Source organism: Eubalaena glacialis, chromosome 2 (genome assembly GCF_028564815.1).
Source record: "Eubalaena glacialis isolate mEubGla1 chromosome 2, mEubGla1.1.hap2.+ XY, whole genome shotgun sequence".
In the NCBI taxonomy this organism is placed as follows: domain Eukaryota; kingdom Metazoa; phylum Chordata; class Mammalia; order Artiodactyla; family Balaenidae; genus Eubalaena; species Eubalaena glacialis.
In genome coordinates, this window is record NC_083717.1 from 121,965,118 (window position 1) to 121,986,574 (window position 21,457).

Below are 21,457 nucleotides of genomic sequence, written 5' to 3' on the forward strand. Positions count from 1 at the left end.
CCCGTTTTCTCAAGTGTAGGCGTCTCACTGATAGAATGAGAAACAAACTCAGAAGACCATTATACAGATAAAAATAGTAAGGTTGATCTTTCTATTAATATAATTAGTTAAATCAATGAATAAAAGCAGAAAATGTAAACAATCCATTCATTTAAAAATGTTGAACACATAAAGGATATCTTGAATTCCTTCTACCAGGTCATTGTTCTAGACTCATTCTTAGATTCTTTTTTTTTTTTTTTAGCAGGGACTTTTTTTTTTTTTAGCAGGGACCTTTTTTTTTTTTTTTAACATCTTTATTGGAGTATAATTGCTTTACAATAGTTTCTGCTGTATAACAAAGTGAATCAGCTATACATATACATATATCCCCATATCTCCTTCCTCTTGTGTCTCCCTCCCACCCTCCCTATCCCACCCCTCTAGGTAGTCACAAAGCACTGAGCTGATCTCCCTGTGCTATGCAGCTGCTCCCCACTCGCTATTTTATATGTGGTAGTGTATGTATGTCCATGTCACTCTCTCACTTCATCCCAGTTTACCCTTCCCCCCGCCCCGTGTCTTCAAGTCCATTCTCTATGTCTGCATCTTTATTCCTGTCTTGCCCCTAGGTTCTTCAGAACCACTTTTTTTTTTTTTTTTTAGATTCCATATATATGTGTTAGCATACAGTATTTGTTTTTCTCTTTCTGACTTACTTCACTCTGTATGACAGACTCTAGGTCCATCCACCTCACTACAAATAACTCAATTTCGTTTCTTTTTATGGCTGAGTAATATTCCGTTGTGTATATGTGCCACATCTTCTTTATCCATTCATCTGTCAATGGACACTTAGGTTGCTTCCATGTCCTGGTATTGTAAATAGAGCTGCAATGAACACTGTGGTATATGATTCTTTTTGAATTATGGTTTTCTCAGGGTATATGCCCAGTAGTGGGATTGCTGGGTCGTATGGTAGTTCTATTTTTAGTTTTTTAAGGAATCTCCATCAAACAGATTGTCAGCCCTCCCTTTGCAGGGCTGATGAAGCACTGGGGTGAGGCGTGGTGAGGGGAGGTCTCCTGGCAGGAAGGGAGAATCATGGGATGAGAACACTCTTCTCTGGGGAGTGGCAAAATGATATGCTCCTAACTCTCCTAAATTCCCCTAGAGGAATCATAGCTGAATATGAGACGTTTATGTAAATTTTCTGTTTTGCTTAAGAAGAATTTAAACTGCCAACACTTGGATCAGAAAGGAGTATGACTACTCTATTTTTCTGGGAAAATCTGAAGGCACAAATAACAGTCATTCAACAAATATTTACTGCATGCATACTGAAGGCAAAGTGATGGATAAGCAGTGAGGGAGGAGGGAGATGAGTTGGCGGGGGTGGGGGGGGTGGGGGGGTGGGGGGAATAAGGACAAGGTGATTCAAGGACAGCCCTACTCCGCAGGAGGTCTGCATTTCAGAAGAGAAATGACAAGTCCCTAAGTGCTCAAATATAAGGCAGGGTATGATAAATACCACGATGTCGATTTCTTACCACCAGCAAGCGTGTAATTAGGCGTCAGGAGGAGGGAAAGAACATGCTCTGAATGGAGCTGGGGAGTGGGGTGAGAGGTGGGTGTCTGTAGATGCAGGACGGCTTCTTTAGGAAAGAAGTGTCATCTGAGCTGTAGCCAGAAGGATGGATAAGGCTTATGAGGATCAAGGCAAGAGAAGCAAAACAGATCTGATTCACCCCTCCAACCATCCCTGTGCTTCCATAACTAAAAAGATGACCCTCCTGACTGGGAACCAGAGATAAGACCACCAGAGAGCAGCTGATTTCTTTTAAATTACCTTGACCTGGGATGAATCTCAAAACAACCCATTTCCTGGCCAAGAATCCTAGATCCTCCTTGGGGCTCAAACTCAATGTTTAGGAAGTAATTTTCTTAAATACATATTTATATTCAAAAGCAGAACTCCGAGCTTCCTGGTCTTGTTTCCTGGCCTCAACACAAAGGCACAATTATTTTCTTGAAAAGGAAATGATTCCAGCGCCCTTGCCCAGGCTCCAACGACTCACTCCTCCTTGCCCTCAATTTTCTTCCTCTTCTTGAAAGGGCACCCACAGTTATCACTCACGCTAGTTCAGGACAAACTACACAGGGTTTGATGTAGAAGCAGCAACGGTGGGCCTGTGCTCCTGTATAAACAGTGGGAACAATGTTTCTGAGCAAGAACACTTAGAATCCTACTTCCCTTGAGATCTGCCATCCATTAACAATTCAGCTGTAGGGCTAGGTTCATCTCATTTCAAAACGTAAGTCAAGAGCTCCAAACTGGTAATTGGGCATTTAACTGGGATTGCGAAGGCACTTACTGGATTCTAACAGCTTCAACAGGTAATGTTTAAGAACATTGAAAATGAGAGCAACGATGAATCAGATGCAAATGGAAAGTGAATGAATTTTGGCACTATAATTTAACACAGCTAACTAGTGTTTTGAGTAGAAGATGTTGAGCTTGGTTGGTTTTCTTCAATTTCCTTACATGCCAGGGGTTATCAAAATATTTTACTTTTTAAGCTTGGCTTCCCCTGTCACAAAACTCCACCTTAAAAGTGTTCAATTCAATTCAGCAGGTATATAGTTGGCCTAATATGCAATTGGGATTGCTTACGCCTATAGGGGATACCAAGGAGTCTGAGCGCTATGAACATGACATGGTTCAACTGTAAAAAGCACATTAGAACCTGGCCCCTCACTGAGGCACCCGGAATACAGTCAGCTAGATGGCTGTCAAGCAAGTGAATGGTCCTTTCATGATGATCTTGACCAAAGACCTCAAAGCCATTTATAACGACTGGCAGTGCCTCTTTACTCCTTATTCTTTCCAAAATTTTATTTTACTTATTTGTATTTTAAATGGGTAATAATATTCACATGATTCAAAATATATTGAAACTGAAAAAAAACAAAAACACTAATTCGAAAAGATACATGCACCCCAATGTTCATAGCAGCATTATTTACAATAGCCAAGACATGGAAGCAACCTAAGTGTCCATCGACAGAGGAATGGATAAAGAAGATGTGATACATATATACACAATGAAATATTACTCAGCCATAAAAAAGAATGAAATTTTGCCATTTGCAGCAACATGGATGGACTTGGAGGGCATTATGCTAAGTGAAATAAGTCAGACAGAGAAAGGCAAATATCATATGCTATCACTTATATGTGGAATCTACAAAATACAACAAACTAGTGAATAAAACGAAAAAGAAGCAGACTCACAGATATGGGGAACAAACTAGTGGTTACCAGTGTGGGGTGGGCAGTACTGGGGTGGGGAAGTGGGAGGTACAAATTATAGGGTATAAGGTAGGTTCAAGGATATATTCTACAACATGGGGAATGTAGCCAATATTTTGTACAAACTGTAAATGGAGTGAAACCTTTAAAAATTGTATTAAAAAAACCCACCTCCACCTTGGGGTTAAAACAAACAACAAACAAACAAACAAGAGTAACATATTGAGACATCTTACCCCCACTTCTGTGTCCATATACTCCCATCCCTTCCCTCCTCCCTTGCCCTCTTGCCTGATTCAAATTCAAAAATTGCTCTCTCCTTAGGAGGTACTTTGATATCTGCTTGAATAGATTTATATGAGCAATACACACTAGTAAGGGAGCTATTATGCCTATTTCCATTCTTACTGAAATGAAACTGTGAGCCAGATAGAATGACTATAAAAAAGTACACAGTAGCTAAAGTTCTCATTATACTGTGTTTGATCCACTGAGGACCACCACAGGCCTCAGTGCTGAAACTGACAAACATGAGAAAAGACTACTGAGAATCTATAACAGAATCAAAGCATGTGAACTCTGAAAAAAGAAAACAAACAATGAAAAACTAATGGCCAAGTAAATTTACACCGCAGGAGCCACGCCACTGAAGTAGGTTAGAAAACAGCTTCCTTTTAAAGAAAAGGAAGGAAATTTCTATCTATTCAGTTCATCACCCCTATGAAATAATTAGTAATTAAGTATTACATAGAAAATAAATGTAAGATTGGGTTCATTATGGCTATTGATATCTTCTCTATAGCCTTTATATATAATGTGAATAGAAGTCTTCCTTCTTGGGACTTCCCTGGTGGCGCAGTGGTTAAGAATCCACCTGCCAATGCAGGGGGACACGGGTTCCATCCCTGGTCCAGGAAGATCCCACGTGCCGTAGAACAACTAAGCCCATGAGCCACAACTACTGAGCCCGCTTGCTGCAACTACTGAAACCCATGCGCCTAGAGCCCGCACTCGGCAACAAGAGACGCCACCGCAAAGAGAAGCCCACTCACCGCAACGAAGAGTAGCCCCCGCTCGCCGCAACTAGAGAAAGCCCGCACACAGCAACAAAGACCCATCGCAGCCAAAAATAAGTAAATAAATAAACAAATTTATAAAAAAAAAAGTCTTCCTTCTTAAAAAAAAAAAAGAAAAGAACAGAGCAAGAGTAAAGAGTTCTGTACCCTAATGTTTTTTCCTGTAATCCATTTTGCTATTGGGATAAATGTTTAGTATAAGATACTACTGATCGAAAACACCCCCCACCCCCCACCCCCCACCCCCACCCCGGCCCCAACACACGCATCTCTTGCGCTCTTTCCTGTTCCAGGCTGGCTCTCGAGTCTGGATCAATATCTCTTTCATTCTCACTCCACCATCTCATTTCGTACACTTTCACTCACTTGCCTCCATCCAAGATAACCGACTCTCTGGGTTTGTTTGAAGGCAATTCTATTATAGTCCTAAACCAATTATTTTAAGAAGAGAGGAGGAAGAAAGGAGACAAACTGTACAAACAACTTGACAGAATCCACTTTCGTCCTCTCCTTTTAATGTTCCTTGCCTCTCCACACAGCTTTTCTTTCTCTGAGCTCCCGGCACACTGTTTTTTACAAAACAGAAACAGGATCCTGCCTGGCAGGAGATGCCTCTGTGAATAATACAAAGCCCAGCAGAGATATTGATTCCCACACAATTGCGGGGCAGATCTGAGGGGCTCTGGAGGGTGGCACACTCCCCGCTGTGGGTGTCTGGCTGCCCTGCTCCCAGCCCACTCCTGACATGGGGGCAACACTTACATGATCTGGTTCTTGTTCCCTTTTATCCTCTTGGTGTGCACTCTCTCTTCACTCATTCATTGGTGACTGTTTCCACCACTAGGCTTGACAGCCATGTGCTCTGAGAAGGCTGTGGCTGCATTTGTGAGCGAATGACTAAGAAATGACAAGGTGGAACTGACGTTCGTCTTCTCTCCTCATCGTATTCCAAGTTGTCTCGTGCTAAAGGGTACTGAGAAAACACTTTAAAAAACCAGACTTGGGGCTTCCCTGGTGGCGCACTGGTTGAGAATCTGCCTGCTAATGCAGGGGACACGGGTTCGAGCCCTGGTCTGGGAAGATCCCACATGCCGCGGAGCAACTGGGCCCGTGAGCCACAACGACTGAGCCTGCGCGTCTGGAGCCTGTGCTCCGCAACAAGAGAGGCCGCGATAGTGACAGGCCCGCGCACCGCGATGAAGAGTGGCCCCCGCTTGCCACAACTAGAGAAAGCCCTCGCACAGAAACGAAGACCCAACACACCCAAAAATAAATAAATAAATTTATTAAAAAAAAAAAAACAAACCAGACTTACTAATTCACTACATTGTTCAGAATATTCCTTAGGGAAACCAGTGGAAAGGTCCTGAGCTAGGCACCACTAGGAATTTGCCTCTGACATTGAAGAAAACAATGCAGTGGCTAGGAACAAGATCAAAGATTTTGAACATTTCCCAGAGAACATAAAACCTATTCCCAACCTCTTGGGGTGGAATAATGCTTAGTTCACATCTACGCTTTTCCTCCTTTTCCTCTGCCACAGGTAAGACTGAGGTCTGTCCTATCAAAGGTTTTGGGTTCAAGGTACACAGAGAAGGAGAACCTTGGAAGGATGGCAGAACCTCTGAAGGCCAGAGCTGGGAAACATACAATAGGAAGCAATAGGACCACATCCCTAGTGCGGGGACCTGCAGTCCAGCTGTGTGATTCACTGCTCCCCGCCATCTGGTGCTGGGAATTTGGGCTCTGGGTGTGTAAATGAGAGGTAAAGTCAGACACGAGAGCAAAAATCTGGAAATAGCCCAGTCCCTATTAATAGAAGAAACAGTTATTTAAAATGACCAAATGCATAAAAGTGGGTCGGGAATGGATCAATGATGAGGACATGTCATGAACCGACAATTATGAAGAGCCTACTTCTGTACACCCAAGTCCTACAAAGAACAGAACGGGGAGCAGGGATGGGCAGAGGGCAGGACTCAGCAGAGTAGAACGTGGGCAGTTCCAGTTTCCAAAAGGTTAGATGAGTCACGTTTCATATGCTTTTCCACATTCATCCACTAACAGGGTGTTTTCTCATTGCTTTGAGAATCTCCAAACCAAGGATACCATTTGGATACTACTCCACTGTTTTGAGACCATTGTTCTCACACCCTTTTCCTTCCCCTTCCATCTATTTGCTTCCCCACACACCTAACTTAGCAGGTGAGGTCACCACCAGAGAGCTGTCCAGAGATTTGATCTCCTTCTGGATTTTTCTGCAAATCTGAACAGAAGAGAAGAGAAGAGTGGGCATCCTGGGGCAAAAGGCTCAGGCTGCCTCCAGTGTCTGTGGGTCATTAACCCAGAGGCAGCACTCTCTACACCGTCCTTTGAACTCTCTGACTTCCTGAACTTCCTCATTTTCTGCAGGCCATGGTGGGTGGCCAGCGCCCCAGGCAGCAGACGCAGTTTACACTGGAAGACTCTGCAAGGTTATGGCAGGAAAGCGAGGCCCTGTGAGGAAGCCAACTTCAGAAAAGAACGCCAGTCAATATCTGAGCCTCCTTTCAAGACATCATGAAAAGGAATCTAAACTTTAGAGCAAGCAGAAAAAGGCTTGGAACAGCACAAAACATTAAGAATGACAAGTCAAGCTAAAACAGCAGAGATGACCCTCTCATTGAGCATCTCGGATTACAGAAACACAACTCCCACTTCTGTCCATTTACAGCCACTTGCGACGTGGAGACATCTATGTGGGCTCTCCTGGAGTTTCCCTAAACTCCCTGAAGGTGGGGGACAGGCCAGGAAATTACCGGGGGGCTGTCTCCAGCACTGATAGGGATACATTTTCAAAAGCTGATAATCTGGGCCAGTATGTTTGGGCAGGATAACTGCAGTGTTAGGAGCCAGGAGAATCTGGTCATCACCCTGGATTTGCAGTGGGAAAGAGAGAAGAACTGTGCCTACAGGGGCTAGTGGTCGGCTGGAGGGATGGTGCACAGTGCAGATAGTTGAGTATCTCCATGAATGGGAAAGGTTCATTCCAGCTTGCTCAAAATTGCCTGCTAGTGGCCTGCAGATGGAAAGGTGCAAATGAGGATGTTAGCTTTCTCCTCTCCAGGGTCCTCCCCTCACTGTCTGGCACATCTTAACCTACTGAAGACAGTTCCTACCTAAAGCGGCCACTGCCCATCAATACCTACCCGTCATCACTCTTCCGGGTGATGGGGCATAACAAGGGGCCTTCCCATACCTAGCAGACTTGGTCCCAACCTAACTAACTTTGAGACGCCTGACCCTCGTGCCTCTGCGTCCTCCTAGGACCCAGCAGGAGGAGATGAGCATCCCCCACTGCAGCCTGCCCCACCCGTCTCTCGAGCTCTACTTCTTGCCCAGCCTGCACTGACCAGCACCTACTCAGCTCTCTTTCACATGCCTCAATGGGGCTTTATCTATTTACTCATTCTCTTCCAGTTTCCTACCCACAGTCGTTCTCAGTAAAGCCTCAAACATAAATAAATAGATAACTAAATGGAACCCTTACATCAGATCTTCCTCGACTTCCTAGCTAACGGGTTCCAGCCACCACCTCCCCCCACCAGGAATTCAATTTTTCATATGCTCCCTCATGCATAATCAGCTCCCCTCAATATATAATTCAAATTTATGTTCCAAAAAGCTATCGACATTTTTGAAACGTGCATATTCTTTGAGTCCGTAATACCATTTCTAGAAACTGCTCCTGAGGAAATAATAGTGTGAACAAGTTTTAGTTACATGGCTAAGTCATGGCATTGTTTATAATAATGAAACATGGGTAATAACTTCCATTTCCAATAAGCAGGGATTGGTTAAATACATTCTGACCTGTTTTCTTATAATGGAATATTATGCAATAATTATAATGCTATAACATATTTAATGATATGTAAAGCTGTACATTAGAAAAGGAAATTATGAAATTATATGCATATATATCTCATAAAAGCATACACATTTAAACTATATGTGAAAGTATACAAAAATACAGTGTTCCTCTGAGTCTTAGAACTGCAAGCCAATTTTTTTTTAACTTCTCTGTACTTTTCAAATTTTCTACAAGCATCTATTATTTTTTAATAAACTTTTTACTTTAGAATAGGTTTAAATTTACAGAAAAGTTGTGAAGATAATACAGACATTCCCCCACATCTAGTTTCCCCTGTTGTTAACATCTTACATTAGGGGGTACATTTGTCAAAACCTATGAATCCATATTGATACATTATTGGGTTAAGTCCACACTCTATTCAGATTTCCCTAGTTTTTACCTAATATCCTTTTTTCTTCTGGGATCCATCGAGGATACCCCCCAAATTGATATCAGGGACCATGAAGACAGTGTTCCTGAGTGATGGTTTCATCCAACACCCATAACTGCTGAGGCACCTGCTTTAAGCGAATTATCTAGACATGGGAACTCCTTGCTCCCCAAAGTCTCCAAGGTGAGTTGAGTACTTTTAAAGGCTGCTATTAGACATTTAAAAAATCTTCCAGAACATTCTGTTTATTATAGAAAAATGACCCACTGCCGTCACTGGTCTGAATCTGCCCCTGAGTCTCCACTGTGCTGTTTGGTTCAGGGAGTTGACTCCCTGACCAGTTATTTGTTCTTCCATAGTGTCTACACAGCCCTGGGATTCTTCTGCAAAAGCGAATGGAAATGTCAGACCATCCTCCTCAGGAAGAATGCCTTTTAAAAATATTTTGAATTGGAACTTTCCCACAACACTAGCTCTTAAATAATTGTCAAAGGAAAGAACAAAATAACAAGCTAGACTTAAAAGGAAGGAAAATAACTAAAACAAAAACAAAAATCCTGTTTTATTAAAGGCTGTCTTCCCTCGGTAAGACAGAATCATATTCACTTTTTAGCATGTAACTTTTGGCTCTCTTTGCAAAAATGCCATTTCTTATACAGAACAAAAAGAAAGAAAAGGCTTTAGTAAGCCACTGAGATTCAATGGATCCATCAGCGGCTTACAAGTCTGGGAGTGAGGCTGGTTGCAGACTAATCTACTCCCTTAAAGGTATACTCGAAAAAAACCCAGAACCGTTTCCTCCTGTCAAAACATATTTATAGGTTCAAATATAATTAAAAAAATTTTTTGTTAAAAGGACTGGAACGAATGGCTGCAAACGGCTCCTGATTTCCATCTTCCATTCATAATGGAAATTCAGGAACAGAAGGTACCCATATCTCCATTTCTGAATCAACAAATTTTCATTTTAAATTTCAGTGACATACTGAAGGAATCCAATTTTGACTTGTTTCCCAAAGGATGGTGATTTTCATATAGCTCCCCTTTCCAAAAGCAATAAGACAAATTCAAAGTTTTGCCTACTTGATCCAGGAGTCAGTAAGAGATGGGGAGCACTTGCTGACATGGCATTTCAAACACTGCATCTCTATGTCTTTTCCCGAAACATCCACTCCTTTGGCATCAAAGGAATTCTCCTGGCAAATCATTCTTCAATGCCAACTTTCCAAAAAAATGCACATATTCAGTACTACCTCTAAACCCTCCATGTTCATATTCTTGCCCCTTAAAATGAGATACTGAATTTTAAAGCTCCTTACTGTGTACCGTGATGTGGCTTTGGCCTTTGTATCAAAAGTCACACAAGGAACAAATATTTTCAAAGTTCTGCAGGGAAAAAAACATAAGGAAGTGTGTCTTCCACCGTTTTGTCGTTAACACAAGTAAAGAAGCTACCTTCCTAGATTCTCCAAGATCGACTTCACTGCTCTCTCCATCAGCGCTCTGCTCTGGCCCAGCCATGGAAAATCAAGAAGCAGGAACAATGTACCCATTTGGAAGGAAAAAAGTCTCAAGGCTTTATTTTAACCTGCTCCTTCAAGGTAAAATAAAACTTTGTGTAGTATCCCTGGAAATCTGGAGGACCACGAGTTTCTGTGCTATTTCTATTCTTCACTTTGATGCAAAGTGCTGCTTAAAAAAAAAAAGTACAACCGATGTCTTTGAATGGAGAGGCTTTCTGAGCTGTTGCCATGTCTTCTTCCAGGTGCTGCTGAAAAAGGCTAGTCTTCGTTCTCTGGTGAGTCTCTCCGCCTCCAAAATAAGTGTCCTGAGCAGAGAGCTTGTTTTCTGTACTCAAGATTTGGCATATCCAAAGGCCACAGGGCAGACTGCTAAGGTCGGGCAGGCTTGCCACGGGAGAGAGGCACCTCAGGACCCTGTGAGTTCCTGGAATGGACAGGCCTTAAGACCATCACCCCCAGTCCCCTACCTTCACAGAGGGGTGCAAGCAAGGGTCAGAAAACAGATGACCTGCCCAAGATGGTGAACCCTAGTACAGCTCCGGATCTGCGGTTTCTCTACTTGTAAAAGCAGCTTGACCTGTTAACCCACAAATGAAGGACACTTATTCTCTCTGCTATTAGCTCAAGGTTTGCCTTCTCCCTGAAATCCTCCCTATTCATTCCATTTAGTCCAAACTGACCTTTTCTATAACATCTTTGACCTCTAAGTATTTTCAGGTTGAAGAGGACCTTAAAGAGCCCTGGCTGGGTGAATTCCCTCCACGACATCTGTGTTGCTTGAACTCACCTAGTGAAAGGACATTCACTACCTCTTGTGGATGGATGCCCATTCACTCCATGTACAGAAATATACAAACACGGTTCTCAAGTCCCAGAAAATAAATCTGGCTTGCCTTTCTAACTAATCCTTAGATATTTGAAATTAATCTTTATGAATTTGCTCTTTTTTTCTTAAATTATTTTATTTTATTTATTTTTGGCTGTGTTGGGTCTTCGTTTCTGTGCGAGGGCTTTCTCCAGTTGCGGCAAGCGGGGGCCACTCTTCATCGCGGTGCGCGGGCCTCTCACTATCGTGGCCTCCCTTGTTGCGGAGCACAGGCTCCAGATGCGCAGGCTCAGTAGTTGTGGCTCACGGGCCCAGCTGCTCCCCGGCATGTGGGATCTTCCCAGACCAGGGCTCGAACCCGTGTCCCCTGCATCGGCAGGCAGATTCTCAACCACTGCGCCACCAGGGAAGCCCCAATTTGCTCTTTTTTTAGGATAAATATACCTAGCTTTTTCATCTGTGATCACACACTACCTTGTATCCTTTACTCAAATTGCTTGAATTTCTGACCTCCTCAGCCAGACTAGAATCTCCTACGGGGTAGGACAGTCTGACAAACGCTTTTTGTATTGTTACATAATTTGCTGAATCTTTTACTAGCTCCAATAGTTTAGAGTTCATGAAAGAGAGAAAAGAAGCATTAGCTGTTTCTGATATTGTACTCCATGATACAAACTTCAATTGGTGCCAGTTTTTGACATAGCATAGTGGTTAAAAACATTTTGCTTGGGAGTCAAGCAGATCTAGCTCCAAGTCCGCAACCTGACCCTTCTTACCTGAATGATTTCGGTTGAGATATCATTACTATTTTGTAGGTAAAGTAACAGTAACTATAAATCTGAGTTGTTATGAGGCTCATAAATAAGCTAATGCATTTAGTGACCTGTAATACAGGGCCTGACATGTATTAAGCACTCAATAAACCTTGGTTATCATAACAATCATCTCTGGGAAATCTTTGATACCTAGAACTCATCAACAATTCAGATTAGATGTTCTCACTATTTTATTCTGGAATCTCAGTGGTATTAATTGCTCTGTGGAATGCCAACCATTCAGTTTACCATTATGTTTTGTTATTCAGCTTTAACCTTTAAATAATTATGCTTTGTCCAGCACTTCATGAAGACTGAACTCACATCTGACTTTCAAAGTAACACCACCATAATTCTGTATTAATTTGCTTCTCGTGCCACATGCATCTTAGTTAACTCAGAGTTTAAAAAAAATTACCAACAAAACAATTGAGAAGGACTTGCTTCAGGTCATGCAACTAGTTAGTAGATAAATTTGGATTAAAATCCAAGTTTCCCAACTCTTAGTAAAAAATACAGTGCCGTTTCTTGTATCCAAATAGGTACTGAGCTATCCCTCTACTCCCTAAATCCTCCCAAAAGAGACAGCCAAACACGTTCAGTGAAAACATGAAACCCCTTACACCATGTTTCTACACAATTAACATGAACTACAGACTCTAGTTCATCTAATTTCTTCTGTACCCTAAGTGATACCAGGGCTCAAAGTATTAAAGAACACATTTTGGCAGAAATTGAATTCTGCTTCCACAAATTTATGAGCACTTGACAGTCAAGGCCTCAATGAAAAACCCTCTAAACTATTATACTCGATATACCCTTTATCTTCCCTTCGGTGCTTTGTTTCATAACAGACTTTTTAAGTGTACCATTTGTTAAAAGGTAAGTCATGTATCTATTCTGATTTTTTTTCTCAAAATCAGCAAAATACTGAACCTGTTAATTTATTATCACTAGGAACTAAGAAATTCCAAACAAAAACCATTATTATCGTTAGAACACCTTCCATGGTTCAATTTTATCAATTTTTCCCTTCCATGGTTCAATTTTAGTCTCTTTCTTCACAGCAAAAACAAAAAGGTTTATGTTTTAGAGGAAATTCACTCTCCTCATCTGAGTTTAGCCCTCCTTCCTAAAATCTATATTTGGATTCAACAATCAGTGGTCTGAAACATTAATGGGCTTTCCCTTGAGCCATTCCCCTTTTTCTCTTTTTGTTTTGCAAATAGGGCTGATTAAATCTTTGCTGTAGGCACCAGGAATGGGGAACACTGAGAATCTGCTGATGTGAAAGGTTTCACTGAACTCAAGCAAATCATTTCTGATTTGCCACAAGTCCCCAGCAGTAAATGCCAAAAACGCATGCCGTTTGGATGGTGAATATAAATTCCCATCACATAAAACATAACAGAAGAATACCAAAACCCCACTCCTTTCCCTACACTAAGGGTTTAAGGCAGAGATGTGGACTGCAGATGCTTCCCATTAACTATATTCAAATCATCCTGAAGAACAAATCTTTGGTACTAGTGCATCTTGAAGCAAGTCCTACCAGCAGTGAAGGAAAGAAATCAGTGTATATTTTAGGACACATAGCATTTCTTTCTTTCAGCTATTCTCCATTCTATTTTAAGCTTAGACACACGCACACACACACACACACAATTAACCCTAATAACACACAGTTTAAAGACATACATTTCACAATTACTTTTAATAACTAATCAAGTGAAGATATGGAAAGCAAATCAATACCCTTCTTTTCCTCATGAGTCACAGAAAAGTTAAACACCTCTCAGGTCAAGACCATGGGTCTGCACACACACCTGTACTAACAGTCTCTCTTTAATCTGCCTAAAATGATAGCAGCGGAATTTTGTTTGAAAGGCATAAACCCACAAAGAAACAGAAAATGGGAGAGAATACACATCAAAACTTTGCAGGCTACAAACAGTGAGACCAAGAAAGCTGAAACTTGAGCTGGCAGTGGGGAAAAGCTAAAGAAGTAAAAATAAAAAAATTTTTAAAAACACCAATTTATGACAGAGGACCTCCCCCTAAAGCTAAGAATTTTAAGGCATCAGGCACCTTTGAATGTAGGGGTAAAGATGGAGCTAAAATAGAAGAAATGACTGAAAGGCTGTTCTAGAAGCGTTTAGATGGCTCATCCCCTGCTCTGCTCTTATAGATGTGTGCCTGACTTTTCCAACCCTCTCTGTACTAGACACAGTTTAGGGTGAGGCAAAGTGCTCAAAACAGTTGCTGTTGTTTTCTTCTTCAAAGAGAATATTCACATACTTATGCTTAGACTCCTATTACTGTTTCCATACTCAGCGTCCAGGATCCTGGTAGCTAGCCCATACTTTACAGGCAGACTGTTAGAAATCTGTCTCTGGGGAATCTAACCTGGACAAGAAGCAAACTATGAAGATGCCAACATCAGGGGTTCCCCCAATGAAAGAGCACAACTGGACAACTTTACAGGGAAGCCTACAGGTAACAACACCCAACAACAGGTTCAGGGTTTCTCTCAAATATGACCAGATAATCAAGAATCACTGAGCCAAGTCTTTAGTATCAGAGTTAGAGACCCAAAACAGACAGTCAATAGCAGCTTGGAGAAAATAGGGACTATGCTGAAAGAAGAAAACTTAAAGGAAAAAAAAAAATCTATCATTAATACCTTCAGAAAGATAACATTACGTGATCTACTGATAAAATAAGAAGAGGACACTATAAGATAGGAGCATTCACAGAAGAAAAAATGTACTTAGATATTATATGTGTATGTACATATGAATTTTAAAAAACTCAATTACTCAATTGCAGGGTTAGAAACTAAAGTTAAGGAACTGAAAGACAAACAGAGCTGAAAGACAGAAAAAAAAGTAAAAGAAATTAGAGAAGCAAATCCAGGAGTGTCATACTGCAAAGGGTCCTCTGCAGATAACAGAATCCATTCTTGTTAGTTTTAGCAGAATCATTTCTTACAATACATTAAATGGCATAATCACTGGAAGGACTAAAGAAACAGATTTGGGATTGAGCTTTCAGTACAACTCCCAACCTACACCAAAGAACCAAGCCACAGAGGGAGCTGCAACCACTTGTAACATCAGGAGACTCCCTCCTGAAGTGGCAAACTGCCACATATAGCTGCTGAATACAGAACCATGTTACTGTTGCCAGGATCAGAGAGTCACAGCTATTGCTCTTGGCTCCAAAGCCAGGCTGTGCCTGCCACAATCCATATAAGCAAAATGAATGGCAAGGAGCCTGCTTCCTGACCCTCACAGAGCTAGTGATCAAACACTGGGATATCTGCTAATGCTGTCCCAGAGTAAAAAGCCTCCATGACCATGTTTGCCAACAGAATAGGAAGAAGTACAGTTGAATCTAAATCACATCCAGAACACTAGCTGCAAGAGAGTCTGAAAATATATAGTATTTAGTTTTCCAGCCTCTGAAGTACCCAAAGGTAAACTAGAAGAAAGTTGGAATGGATGTGAGGTGACTCACCACATTTATCACCATGTTCTCTACATACGAATAACAAAGTTTCAGAAAGAAAAAGAAAAAGAAAAAGTAAAAGGTAGGGGAGGGAGGGAGGGAAGAAGGGAGGAAAGGGGGTCATGCACAAAATGATTCAAGAAAATTTGAAAGAAATAAATTTCAACACTAAAGGAGGCCACTGAGTGCAAGTACAATAGATGAAAAGAGACCACACCTAGATATATTATTGTGAAATTTCATAACACTGGGGATCAAAAGATCTTACAAGCTTTCAGGAAAAAAAGAAAATAGACATCATATAGGAAAGATCAATAATTTGGAACCTTTTGTACTACTCAACAGCAATACTGGAAGCTAGGATGCAACAGAGCTACAGCTTCAAAAATTTCAAAGGAAAATCATTCCAAGTTGGAATTTTATACCTAGCCAAGGTATCAATCAAGTATCAGGGTAGACTCCTAACATTTGCAGTTGTTTGTGCCTAGTGTACTGTGATCATAAGGGCTCCATATTGACCCTCATTTCAAGACTTCCCTTTATCTCTCTCCTGTGTTGAATCCCTGTTTCTTGTATCTCATGTTTCCCTCTTGTTCAGTTATACCCTCATTCTCAGGGAGTTTCCTAAGGAAGGGTTTATAATAACTTTTATACACAGATATGTTTGGGTACTGTGTTAATTGGGGTCCAAATAAAGCCCAAAAACAAGTCAGGAGAAAAGACTGCCTCTGCCAATCGTGGAGTCCTTCAAACGGGCTTAATGGACATTTCATTTTCAGGCAAAAATGTTCCCAGTTTAAAAAAAGAATGGGGCACAGAAAACCAACAGGACCTATTGTAGAGCACAGGGAACTATACTCAATATCTTGTAATAACCTATAATAGAAGAGAATGTAAAAAAAGAATATTTATATATATATGTATAACTGAATCACTTTGCTATACACCTGAAACTAACACAACATTGTAAATCAACTGTATTTCAATAAAAATTAAAATAAAAAAGGATAGGGCAATCAATTGGCAATTTAAATGTCTCTCCCAGAGCTTCTCCCTCTGTAGGATAAATGGGGACTAACGACACCTTGAATTACGCTGTTTATATCTTGTGATGTGTAGCCCGTTTGACAAAAGACAATGTTACTGAGGTGACTAAAAGATCACAATCTCATTTCACACTAAGACTTCACTATTAACTCATTCTCTCCCCCTCCTGCCCCATACTATAAAGGAAGAAAAGTGTCAGGAGACCCCCTAGAAATTTACTTAGAATCCTTTTGAATACTATATCCTATTTAAGTAAACAGAGGAAAACTTTTCACCCAGAACTGGTATTAGCCTTGAGGGCACCCCATCTCCTTAATAACTTAGAAAAAGTTATCTGAAAAAATATTTAGGTAAAACTTTGATTTGTTTTACAAATATATAAAATCTCCATGACAAATTAAAAGATTAATGGAACACCATTCCTTCTCTTCTGACATTTGCATCATAAAAATTCTAATGTCTCAAACATATACTGCTTCTTCCATCTCATGACCTTTAAGCATGAATTTTCCTCTTCCTGGAATTGCCTTCCTGCCCCTCCACTTTTTTGTTAACTCTGATTCATCCTTCTAGGACAGCTCAAAAGTCACATCCTCTGGACAACCTCTGCACAACTCCCAACCCAGATCAGGCCCCCTTTATAAATGCCCATGGCTCTTAGCACTTTTCTTTCTTGGTACCTATTCTCAGTGTATAATTACATATTTCTGAGATTATTTGACTGTGTCCCCCTCACCCCCCACACACTAGGTCTTTATGACTATAGTGCAGTGTCTGTTTGCTCACCCACGTGTTTACAGTGTCTAATACAATGCAGGCAGCCAATGAACACTTCATGCATAAATAAGTTAATAGAAAAGAAGGAAAGAGGTAAGTAGATAGAGAAAGGGAAGGAAAACAAGAAGAGAGGGAGGGAGGGAGGATGGGAGGAAGGGAAAAGAAAGAAAAGTCTAGGTACAAATCCTGAGTTTAGGGAGTAGTATTTATTTCTAAATTAAATCAACTTTTTATTATGTATTTGTGTGCTTTTTATTATGTATCTGTTTACTTTGCTTTAGAAATTTCAGAGGTTGCCAGAGGACTTGGGAAATGAGCCAGATGCGCCTATCCTCTAACGAGAAATTTCTGAGAGGGAAGAAAACATGGGGCTGTATCCTCAGAAAGCGATCCTGATTCTGTGCCAGCCACACCCTGCCAACAAGAGTCCCTGTTTCCAGAACAGTCATGCAAAGGGCAGGGCCCATTCCCGCTCCACACCTGTGAGCATTTGGAGCAGACCGCCTGAGCAGGTGTCTGACCCTGCACTTGGGCCCAGGTGTCGCCCTGACATCCCTGAGTGGCAGTCCTCTGGGCTCTGCGGCTCCCGCGCTGCTCCATCTGGCCCGCAGGCCCAAGAGCTGCTGAGCCTTGGCGGCCACCAGGGAAGATGACAAATGTGAGGCACGCTGCCAAGATGTCACCGAGAGGAGGCTTGGAGGGAACCAGGAGGGAGCCGAGTGGACCCTGCGCATTCTCAACTATCAATTACTGCAAATAGAACTCCCAAAGTCCAGGAAAGGGAGCATAATGAGCCTTATTTTCCACATTCTGCGACTCTGAAGAGCTCTCTGGGGAGACGTGCAGCAAGGACCAGGGTCCAGGAACCGCATCTCAACAGCAAGGGGCGCTGTGATCTCAGCCTCCCGGTGACGGTGCGGTGCAGCCTGCCCGCTCAGATGTCCAGAGATGCTGGCTGTCCCCAAATGATTAATTTTGATCCAGCGGTAGAAATATTGACGGAGAACAAAGGGAGGTTGACCTTACACATGATTAAATACAGCTCTAACAACAAATATATATCTCTTCTTTTTCAGATTCTTTTCCCTTATAGGTTATTACAAGATATTGCATATATTTTCCTGTGCTATACAGTAGGTCCTTGTTGGTTATCTATTTTATATATAGTAGTGTGTATCTGTGAATCCCAAACTCCTAATTTCTCTACCCCCTTTCCCCTTTGGTAACCGTAAGTTTGAAAAACTTACCACTCTTAAATCCACTTTGCAGATGGAGAAATAAAGGCACACAGAAATTAAGGAATGTACCCAAGATCACACAGCTAGTTGGTGGTAGAACTGTGATTATAATGTAGCCATTCGGCTTCAGAGGCTGTGCTCTGACCTGCCAGCTGCCTCCTAGGTTGGGACCATCAAACACTTAGAGTGTCAGAATGAAGAGTATATATAACAACAACAACAAAGCCCATCTGTGTGAAATGTAAGGTATTTAAGAGGGATCTGTGATTTCCTGTTACGACTAAAATCTTGTGAGTAATCACCAACAGAGAATCAACAAATAGCAATTGGGGCTGAGAGGGATACTCACTAGTCAAATACTTCATTCTCCTGGGTTCAAATGGGAATAAAAATATATGTCCTCCCCCATTAATATTTTCCAAGAAATCTTAAGTTAGAGACTAGACCTCCCTAATGACATTCAAGTATAAGATCACAAATCTCAGTAAAGGATCAGCCAGATTTACAGTAAAATCTGGGTTTGCACTTCAATCCAGTCATGTCTCTTTTGGGCAAATGACATCTTACAGAAAGACCATAAAATATAAAATAATGATAAAATATAAATAAGAATAAAAATCACAGTCAAGGATAATAAAAATATGCATATAGCATCAAACCAGAGGAAAAGAAAAAGCACATGTCTATAGGCTCTACGGTGAAAGCAGCATGGGACCTGATTAAGTCATGCTGGAGAATTTGGTTTTTGTTTCAGAAATTAAGCAGGACTATTTTACTTAGGTTTGCATGTGAGAAATAAAAACATTCTGGCAGAGTTGATGATTTCCTGAACGGAAAGGGACAAAAAAGACAAAGATCAATTTGGAAAGCATCCTGGTGTTTCACAAGAGAGAAGACGCAGGTCTGAAACAAACAATGCCAAATGAGGAGGATCTGGTAACTGACATAAACGTAAAAGGTGAAAAAAAATTGGAAGACCAAGTTTAATTCTAAGGTTTCTAGCTCAGGGAAAGAGATAGAGGGTGATATAGTTGATAGTCATTCACGGGCGGGAAGCCAGGAGGTGCTGTGTGACGCCTGGATTCAGGTCAGGTGGAAATATTTAATAGGCAGCCTGGCAGGGTGGAGGGGGCAGAGGACCAGAGACAGCCTAGTTAACTGGAGGAGAAGCAGAGCAGGCTGGTCTCCTAGGAACAGGAAGTTAATGCTGGTTAGAAGAGCTCTAAACAGATTCCGCATAGCCAAATTCACAGAACACACTGCATTTTCTTTTGACTATACTCATAGTCTGAGAGCTGGCTTTGCCCACACGTGTATGCTTTATGGGGTACTTACTTACCCACGTCTCACAACTCTACTCACTCTTGAATAACTTCCCTATAGGCCAGCGGGGCAGGGGACAGCCCCGATCTCTACCTAACCACGGAACTCGTGCATTGCGCTACAAGGTGGCAGATGAAAAGCTGATGGAGAATGTACCTTCCTGCTTGTATAACTTCCTAGAAACTTAAAAAATCTCCCATTCTAACACTTCTCTTTATTTCTTGTCTTTTTAAACTAATGCTCAGGAAATTTTCCCCAGCTTTTTCTTTGCTATATGCCAGCAGCTTTATGATATTTGCCTTGAGCCTGTCTGGAGATTTTTCTCTACCTCTCAGGTATTAGTCCTGACCTCTAAAATAAGATTCTAAGTAAATAATGCCAAGTCAATATCTATTTTCATCTCAATCCCAACCATGGTCAGTGTGTTAAGCACCTCAATGCCTCCAAGAAATGCTTTCCTCACTGAAATCAGTCTAATTTATAGTTGGTCAAGATAGTGACATTTTCCAATATCAATAGCAAAGGAGCAAGGTACAGAACATAAAACCGTCCAGATTCTTTCCTACTGAAATGACCATTTGATTGACTACAGCCATGAAACTAATTGAAGAAGTCCCAGGGAATTCCCACATGTTACCCTCTTTATCCCTTTCTATTCGTCCCATTAAGAGCAATTAGAAGTGAATTAAATGTAACGTGCTTACATTTCATGTAGACTGCCCTTCTTCCTCTCTGACTTGAACCGCAGGCTAGGCACACTGGCATTCATGCTCAGGGAAAGTGCAACTTAGAGCTGCGCTTCTCTTCTCTAAAGAGCTGCGACAGCACCCAGCCACTCCTGGTGGTGTGTCCTTGTGTTGGGCAAGCTGCCCATATGCCAGATGATGCCTAGTAGCCGTCCAGATACACACAGAATGGAAGTTATACTCATTCACACAGTACACACTCAAAGATACAACTGAAAAAAATAAATTCTCTCGTGCACATAAGATAAAGCGCTGTTCCAATTACAATACTAAGTCAGGACGCTGAGAACTTCAAAAGTGGCAGCTGGAACAGTTAAAGAGCGTGGGCTCTGGAGTCAGCTCATGTGGGCTGACATCCCTGCCCCACTTCTCATTAGCTGTGTTACCACGGACACACTGCCTAACCTCTCTGGGCATGTGGGTCCTCACTAGTAAATGAGGCAATGAATATACTTCCTCTTAGGGCCATCTTGAGGATTAAATGAGGTAGTTTATGTAAAGTGATTAACACAGTTCCAGCACACAGAGCTCACTGAACATCAGTTAATTAAAACTTATGTTCATCAACATCATTCTTATCAGAAACCAAAAGAGAACACTCTGGGGTATCTTTGGTAGGCTCTGTCCAACCTCAGAAATCTAAATGCAGAATAGGCAGCAGAACTTCTGAAATGACTGTCTTAGGCAGAGGATGTCACAGATGAATTCTTCAGCCCTTCAAGTCCATAATCCAGTATCCCCAGATTACCAACCTGTCAGTCTGCTGGCACTTAGATGGTTTTGCATTGGCCACGGCCGTTTCCCACACTTTTTTTAAAAATTTAAATATTTACTTATTTATTTTGGTTGCGCGGGTCTTGGTTGTGGCATGTGGGAACTTTTAGTTGCGGCGTGTGGACTTCTTAGTTGCAGCATGCATGTGGGATCTAGTTCCTTGACCAGGAATCGAACCTGGGTCCCCTGCATTGGGAGCATGGAGTCTTACCCACTGGACCAGC

At 41.6% G+C, this 21,457-nt stretch overlaps 1 protein-coding gene across 4 annotated transcripts in view; it reads right to left on the minus strand.

Annotated features, from left to right (window-relative positions):
* The window catches only part of STXBP6 (syntaxin binding protein 6), a 265,716-nt gene that overhangs the window by 85,605 nt on the left and 158,654 nt on the right, over positions 1-21,457 (minus strand). Inside the window, exon 1 of one of the 4 annotated variants that reach the window (XM_061180735.1) lies at positions 5,131-5,204. The exons of the other annotated variants lie outside the window; for them this stretch is intronic. The gene's annotated coding sequence lies outside the window, so the exon portion shown is untranslated. Of the gene's footprint in view, positions 1-5,130; positions 5,205-21,457 lie in introns of those variants that run through there. 4 annotated transcript variants of the gene reach the window in all.